The sequence below is a fragment of the Papaver somniferum genome, unplaced genomic scaffold, assembly GCF_003573695.1.
Source record: "Papaver somniferum cultivar HN1 unplaced genomic scaffold, ASM357369v1 unplaced-scaffold_137, whole genome shotgun sequence".
Classification (NCBI taxonomy): Eukaryota; Viridiplantae; Streptophyta; class Magnoliopsida; order Ranunculales; family Papaveraceae; genus Papaver; species Papaver somniferum.
Window position 1 is genome coordinate 17,043,489 of NW_020622934.1, and position 8,578 is coordinate 17,052,066.

Sequence of the window (8,578 nt, forward strand, 5' to 3'; positions counted from 1 at the left end):
CTAAGTTTAAAGTCTTCATCCAGACGTCAAATACCAAAAAATTGCTAATTACTTTTCAAACCATATATCAATAGTTGAAACAACTGTGTATCAACAATACCAAATAAAACTGCCACAATTATGAGATAACTGCACCGTATTAGAAAAATGAACGGATAGAGCACAACCTGATCTAAAATTTCTTGCAAGAAAACTGGGTCTATCTGTGGCGCCCTTTGGGCTTCATATGATTGTCATGAAAAATAGATTCATTCGAACAACGGGTCTCTAATAGCTGGATTTCCTCCTGGACAGTATCATGAGGATCATGTTGAGGAGTCGAAAGAGACTCAAGTAATACCTCAGGCACACTAGGCTCGATTCCCAAGTTAGAGACTTCTAATACATGTACTTGAAAATCAATTTGGATAAGGGTACCCCCAAGACAAATATTAAGGGTTATTTGACCATTATTACCCCCAAACTTAGGTATTCAGTATTCTCAGACAAACCTCTAACTATTGCTTGAATTTCCGGATCCTCAGAGTCTTTAAAATACTCAAGAGCTTCTTCTAGTTCATTACCCCCAAACTTAGGGTCTTTATTACTCTCTGCAAGACCTACCACTATGACTTAAATTTCAGTGTCTGTAGAGTTATTAAAGTACTCGAGAGATTCATCTAGTTAAATAGTTTGGTCACCTAAATGACTTAAGAGAATCTCATCAAATTCATCCAAATAATCATCCAATAAAGTGTCGTCCCAATTATCTTGAACTAGATCCTGAACTAAAGTGTTGATCATATTCACTTCCTCCAAGTCATCAGAAGGTTGTCTAGTAACATTAAATAAATTTAGTTCAGTGTTCATATTACCAAAGGATATGTTCATAAGTACGGTCCTACAGTTGATGAGCGCGTTAGCTGCGGCTAAAAATGGGCGACCTAAAATCATCATAATTTGAGCATTAGGGTCCTGAACAGGCTGAGTATCTAGAACAACGAAATCCACTGAATAAATAAATTTATCAACCTCAATCAGAACATCCTATATGGCACCACGAGGTACTTTGACAAACCTATCAGCTAACTGTAGGGTCATTTTAGTAGGTTTCAACTTACCAAGACCTAGCTGGTTATAAACATGATACGGGAGTAAGTTTACACTAGCGCACAAGATATAGTGGGGCATCCAGGGTCTTTATATATAGGGGTTGTTTGGTTCAGAAGGATTGAATTTACTTGACCAGCTAAAAAGGCTTTCTTATTGACATTAATCTTACGATTTCGTGTACAAAGGTCCTTAAAGAACTTGGCATAAGAACGCATTTTCCTAATTGCTTCTAATAATGGGATGTTAATGTTCACCTGCTTAAATATTTCCATCATCTCGTTGAAAGTCGACTATCTTTTTGTTGGAGCTAATAACTGTGGATATGAGGCTCTAGGCATAAAGTCGTACGTATGAGGAATCGTATTGGCATCACTAGAAACTTTGTCAGTCTCTTCAGCTAGCGACTCCTCATGGGCCTCATGGGAACTAGAAGATGGATCTACAATATGTCCACTATTAGGTTTGGCTACCTTGTTGTCTACCGTTTTTCCACTCCTAAGGGTAGTGACAGAATTCTCTTGACATATGTTTTATCTCCCTTGGGATTATGATTGGTTTGGATGGGGAACTTTCCATTCTCTCTCTCACATAAAAGCTGAGCTATTTGACCTATTTGAAGTTTTAACTTAGCAAGAGTCTTGGCATTAGTTTGAAAATTCTGCTCGGTTTCCTTTTGAAAACTATTATGTCTCGTTGCTAACATTTCCTGGGTCTTTGTTACCGTACTAAAAGAATCCTCTAAATGACTCATCATGTTATCGAAAGAGTAAGTTGGCTCTAACGGGTTCTTACGGTGACTAAACCCTGGTGGATCTTGGAAATTACTAGTCTGACCTTGATTTTGACCCTGGGACCATGATAGATTCAGGTGCTTTTTCGAACCGGGATTATATGTCTCTGAATATGGATCAAACCTTTGGCGGTTATCAAATTTAGAGTTGTTATAAAGAGCATAGGCTTGCTCTTTACTAATCTTTCCTTCCCAAAATGAGTTGATGGGTTCTATTGTACAACTAGAGGTTTGAGAGTTTTTAATCATATTATCAGTTTCAACAAAGGACTTATGGTTAGACTGACTTAATTCTAAAGCTTCTAACCGTCTAGATAAGGCATCAAATTTTGCATCCGACTCAAAGATTGAGTCTACCATATTATTACTGTTTATATTTACCAAAAGTATTTTAAGGTGTTCTACACATGATTCCCACTGTTGGAATTTGTCAGCTACTTCTTCTAAAAAGGAATATGCTTGATCAACAGTTTTATCTAAGAACCCTCTAGCACATAATGACTCAACCAAGGATTTGGTCGGGTAGTCTAACCCATCAAAAAGAATTTGCACTAATTTCATTTTCTAAAACCCGTGATGGGGACACTGCGCTAAGAGATCATTGAATCTTTCTAAAAACCTATAAAGAGACTCTCCTTCGTGTTGCATACTGGTGCTAATTTTTTGCCTAATAGACGAGGTTTTATGTTTTGGGTAAAACTTTTGGAAGAACACAAAAGTGAGTTCATCTCATGTTGTTATGGACTCGGATGGTAAATTATTTATCCAAGATTTAGCTTTATATCTTAAGGAAAGAGGAAACAATTTAAGTTTTAAAATTTCATCACTAAGGCATTTAATCTTAACTGTTCCACAAATTTCCTCAAAGTCCCTTACGTGAAAGTATGTGTTCTCATCATCTTTCCCTAAGAATACAGAGATCATCTGAATAGTACTAGGTATCAACTCATAATTAGCCCAAGAGGTTGGTAATCTTATGCACGATGGTCGAGTGGACCTAGTTGGGTACATGTAATCTCTCACAGTTTTCATTGCTGGCACTATAGGAGTACTAAGGATATTTTCCTCACTGTGAGAACAACATCCAAAAATATGACTCTCTAGATTAAGGTAATCAAGATTCTTGTTTCCTGAAATACCACTTCTAGCACTAGTGGGAAATAGCAATTCGCGACCGTCAGGGCGAGTCATATATACGAGTTAAATGACTTGTTTTAGCTGTCGCGGAAATGGTCGCTGTTTGAGCGTCTTTTTCATCTCTGACGTGGCTTTGCGAGTCGCGGAACAACCTAGATCAACGACCGATTTTAACCGTAATCTGTTAGGACTGTTCCAAATCGGTCGTAGATATACATTTTAATATTAAATAAAAAAATCAGATTGCCTGACTAAGTCTGTCTGAACCTCAAATCTCAAATGGAGCTCAAATAGAAAGCAAATTAAACTCATATGAGAATTCAAATAAAAACCAAATCAAACTTTAAAGGGAATTCAAATGAAACTCAAATGAGAACCAAATCAAACTCAAATTAAACTTGCACACAAATAATACAAAAAAGAACAAGTCTTGAGTTCTGACCAATATAAGTTCTTACAACAAGAAAAGTAACTAAGTTCTGGGATTTAGTTACAAAATGATAAACTAAGAAACGATTGATTAGACAGCAAAACGATAAACTCCGATGATGATGAACTTAGCATATGCTTCGTAATGGTGCACATGTACATCAAAAATAAGTTCCACCATCAGCTGATTAATGTGGGAGGTCACAATACTATATAAAATGTTTATAAAAAAGGACCATATCATATGCACATTATCAAAGCTTGAAATGGAACAACCATATATAAATGGGTTGCATGGCCGAATATACTGGTGTTTGCAATCTAGAATGCAGTTTACAGTAGTTTGAGTGCTTGCTTGAATTCAATTGAACGAATACTGATAAAATCTACAATTGGAACTTAATTCCTGATCCACATGCTTCTGAATTTTGATATACACCAATCTGACTTGGTAAGAAGTGAAAATACTACACGAAGAAGTATCACTCTTACTGGTTGAATAATCTGAAACATCAATAAATCATATTTATGGGAATAGATAGAAAGGCGTACACTAGTTGTGAAGTAATCTTCATACGTGGCAGCCTTGGTAAAGCAGGGCACCGATATCTGCAAACAAAACAAAAAAAATTATATTAAATCATTTTCCAGTTCACAAACAAACGTCAAAACCTAGATTATGCACCAGCAGTTAAGATCAAAGGCTGCACGAACATAAAAAATAACCCCAAGACGTCTATAAAAACTAAATACTGTAAAGCCTAAACGTATCAAAATCGAAGATGCGTATCAAACCTTTAGGTCCCTAACAACCAAGAAGTGAAATGTGATAGTATCACAACATACAATATAACATATAAGGTGATGGACATTCGAGACAGGGAGCAAAGTTATTAGCCCGTTATAGATACAGGCACACTATCTGGTAAGTGTGAGACAGCTTGGGGAATCCATGGGGGACTCCACCCAAAGAGCAAAATGCATTGCTGCTGTAATGGGAAATTACTCTCCCTCATTGCACTTTCTCGCAAGTTAAAGGATGTATTAACTCAGCATGGGGCAAGGAAAAGAAGATGAATCCAGTGTTCTATGTAGATTTAACTAACATATGGTTCACACACATAAGAACTCACATATATGATTTTTATACCAAGATATAAAAGAAAGATCTAAACGATTAAATGAAGTACGGGAAGAAATGTTACCAGCAGTAACAAAACATCTGTTGAGCTCTACAAACACGAATAGCCAATTCTTTTTATATAGTTATGCAAATTGTTTACAACCCCATTGATAGCCAACCGTACCCTGCAAACATGAATAGCATAGAGACCCAACAGTTAGAATCATGTACATAATCAAAATCACTCAAAATCTAAGCCACTCATCCATTCTAACCAACTGCAACAACTTACATTTATCGTTGTTTTCTTGTTCCGAATCTTCCCTAATTCCTTATTAAGAGTTTCATTTTGAGACAAACCAAACCTCCTAATCATTCCTAAACTCTTTTAAGTCTTCAACATTACAACCTTCCTACTCACACTTTGACCAGCAGCAAGCTTCTCTTCTTGGCTATTTTGTTTTCAAATATATTACATTAATAAAAGTTATATTGATGATGACTGGTAAACATGGTAAAATCATAGAGAATTTGTGTTTCCTTACACTGTTGAGTTAAGATAAAGGTCCTTCAAATTCATTTTTGAGCTCATTGTTTGTGTTATCCGAATCAAAGAATGACTGCAAAAGAAACATGGATCAGATTATATCATCAAGGAAATCCAGGCTACGAAAATCAAATACAAGTAAATTAAGAACAAATATTCACTTGTGACTTTCATTAGTGCAGAATTACATACAGCCCTGGACTTAGTCCAAGATCGCACATCACTACCTTCGCAGTATAGAAGAACGATCAAACAAGTCAGCAGTTTGATCAATCATATAGACCTGCAAAGCAAAAGCAAACGCAAACGCAATGAGACCATTATTATTTATGTGAAGTAAACATCTAATATTAGGTAGAAAGTATTTTGCAAGGCATGAATACGCTACTTCAGTATTATACAAGGCGAGAATACTTTAAAGTATAAAGTCTTCAACATAGTGTAACACCCCAAAATTTGGATCACGGATTAATCCAAAATTCTAGGTGTTACGGTCGGGTACCGAACTTAAATCTATATCCTTCGGTTACATTATACATTTTCATTTTGATAAACAGGATTTAAATAGTCTCATTAAAGTGTACATCTCACCCTAACAAGTCTAATGTTTAGAAGCACAAAATTAAAGGAAAGCTAATAAGTACGCAGTAAAAATATGAACAAAAAATGTCGCAAAAACGCGTTACTGACAGCCTGCCTTGGCAAGGCTCTACATACTTCGTTAAGAGTCGAAATTCAGAGATTGAACCCAATTTAAAAACTAGAACGGACAAACTTTCATATGCTTCTTAAAAATCCAGATTCCAAGTCTAAATGGTCGGCCAAAGGTGTGCGCAAAGTAGGTCAATAACATAAAAAAAGACTCGTTCTAAACACAGAAACTGCAGTGACGTACTGGAAGTCGAGGGCCATAAATCCTAAAATTTCAGAACACTAAGCCCTTTTAACTCATTGTAGAAGAGATATAGATGAACATTTTATGTCAAGGAAGTGCCCTCTAAATCCCTGGCCATTGACGACAGTTTTGCAGACAACAGGGTGCAAGTTCAGGTTGTCAAAAAAACGAAGTTTTCAAGTGTAATATTCAAATTTGCTTGCAAAAGACATCCATTATAAACTAAATCCTTCGAAAATGTATAAGAATAAACTTCTAAGACAATAGATCATGTGTGTAAGTCTTCAACGTTCACTCTCTTAAATAAAGACAACAAAGTTCATGGAAATAAAACAAGAAGCAAAGCACAATTAGACTAGTTCATGGAAGCTAGTTTTTGTACCACATTGAGAATATGAAAAACATTATACTTACGTGGCACCACCACTACCTGGACCGAATACTTTGAATAAAGATATTGCAGTTGATGAAATTCCATTTACAGCTCCTCTTCGGCACTGGGACTGTTATCAAAAGATCTTAGTTATAAACCCATCTAATGTAACAGTTAAAAAGCCGGGATAAAATGAAAACAAGGGTGAGATGAACCCATCTAATGTAAGATGACAAACCCAGTGAAAATAAATGTATTGTAGTCATTTAGAACCCAAAGACTCAACCTCCATGCCTACAACAACCAATATTAGTCATTCAGTTGTTCTAATAGACCCATCATCAAGTCAATAACAACATTCTCGAAAAACATCTTGTTCAAAACAGAAATCTCAACAACTCTGTAAATCAAATTTTCAAAACCCTTATAAAATTAATGGGTTTTTCCAAATCATCCATGCTAGTAAGAACTGGAAGTCTTTACTTAACCATCAAAACTAAAATTACTAAAATTTATTTAAAATCCCTAAATCTTGGTAACTGATTAATTATCTGCACAAATTGAAACTAAGTAAAACTTCACGATGATATAAGTGCATATGGAGAGATACGAAATCAGAAAGTTAAATACAAAGAAATTAGTAATTTTCAATGCTTTTCAAAAATAATCCCAGCAAAGATGAAACTAAGACCTTCAGGATTCATAGAAATACTAAATCAGACAATGAAACACAAGGAAACCCAACCCAAATAATATCAATACAAAATAAAAAGAAAAATCAATGAAAAAAATTCTACAAGTTCAAATTCTACAGCAAAATAAAAACAAAAATCAATGAAAAAATTCTACAAATTAAATTTCTCAAGTTAGGGAATTACATCAGTTGGCCATCGAAATCAGTTAGCCATATTTCTTCTTTTCACAAGAACACAAGTAACAAGTTCTTAGTTTTAGAAAATGAAACGAAAAATAAAAACCGAAAAAGGATTCTGATCTTTTGTTTCCTCTTCGATTCAAACTATGGTTTTTCAGATCTGGGTGTTTTTTTATTGAGAGGTAAACGGAAATTTAATTCTAGGATTTTTTTATTTTGAGCAGATAAACTTCATTATAAGTTATCAGGTCTGCAGATTTGAAGACAGAAAGATATGGGAAAGGGGAAAGGAGGTGTTTTTGGGTTTGCAGAGTTGAAGAGAGAAAAGGATGAGTTGAGAAAGAGAAAAGGGGAAAGAGAAGATAAGGATATCCTATTGTGGCCTGGAAATCGTGTCACCTAACAAACTAGGTCCACCGGTCGTGGGTGTGGGTTGTGTTACAGGATTAAAATATTAATTAATCAACGACCAACTTTAGCTGCTCCTGAATTTTTTCCGTATTTTTTTATATCAAGTACTATTTTGACTGGTCCATGGTAAATTGACTGCCATTGTTGGTCGGGGATGTGGGCAAAAAAAAACCCTTTTCCGCTAGTGTAGGTTTTTCATGCATAAACCGACCTAGAGCGTCTCTCTTACATTCTGGCATACAAGAATTCAACAAAAAAATGTGCACATGCAAATGCTGGGCTAACTAATGTAGGTAAGCTTGGGTTACCTACAACAAAATATACCCACAGTCGAAGACTGGTCACAGGTATGAGGCTGAGGCTTGTGGTGTTTCGGATGATAGCGCCCAGAGGGTTCACCTTACTAAACCACTTGTTTTCCTAAAATCGTTGCTAGACCATCTATGTTTTTCTCTATATCCATCTTCTTGATCTATCCATGTGATTAGTTTTGACTCTGGATATTGATGTCCATAGTGCGACTATCTGAGTAGAGCTCTGTCACTTTATATGAATTTTAGTATGCTTGAGTGCAAACTCGTGTACAGAAATTGGAATTTCGCATCAGGGTACTTCCTCCTGTAGTCAATAAGTATGCCAACCAAGGAGATTCTTTAGTGCCTTCCAAGGTTCTGCGTAGATAGCTAAGGTCTGGAGTAAAGGTTTTGTGGGTATATCTCTTGTAAGCCCTCCCGAGACTATAACTCAGCCACTAGGGACACCTAGGGGTTTAAAGACTTATTGCATATGCTAAATGCAATCGACAATGCCTGCGACAGTGAGTTAGGATTTTGTTTTCTATTTTAGTTTTGCTCGAGGACTAGCAAATAATAAGTTTGGGGGTATTTGATAGACACATTTTTGTGTC

The 8,578-nt window shown here is 35.8% G+C and overlaps 1 long non-coding RNA gene across 2 annotated transcripts; it reads right to left on the bottom strand.

Moving 5' to 3' along the window:
* Positions 1-3,378: 3,378 nt before the first annotated feature.
* Positions 3,379-7,612, bottom strand: LOC113334979. 2 transcript variants are annotated; one of them, XR_003353077.1, is made up of 8 exons: positions 7,265-7,612; positions 6,625-6,680; positions 6,428-6,516; positions 5,346-5,401; positions 5,117-5,191; positions 4,864-5,023; positions 4,654-4,756; positions 3,379-4,057 (listed from the first exon to the last, which is right to left on the bottom strand). It is a non-coding gene; the product is annotated as an uncharacterized LOC113334979 (long non-coding RNA). The 2 variants fall into 2 exon arrangements; XR_003353076.1 differs by lacking the exon at positions 6,625-6,680.
* Between the last annotated feature and the right edge of the window lie 966 nt (positions 7,613-8,578).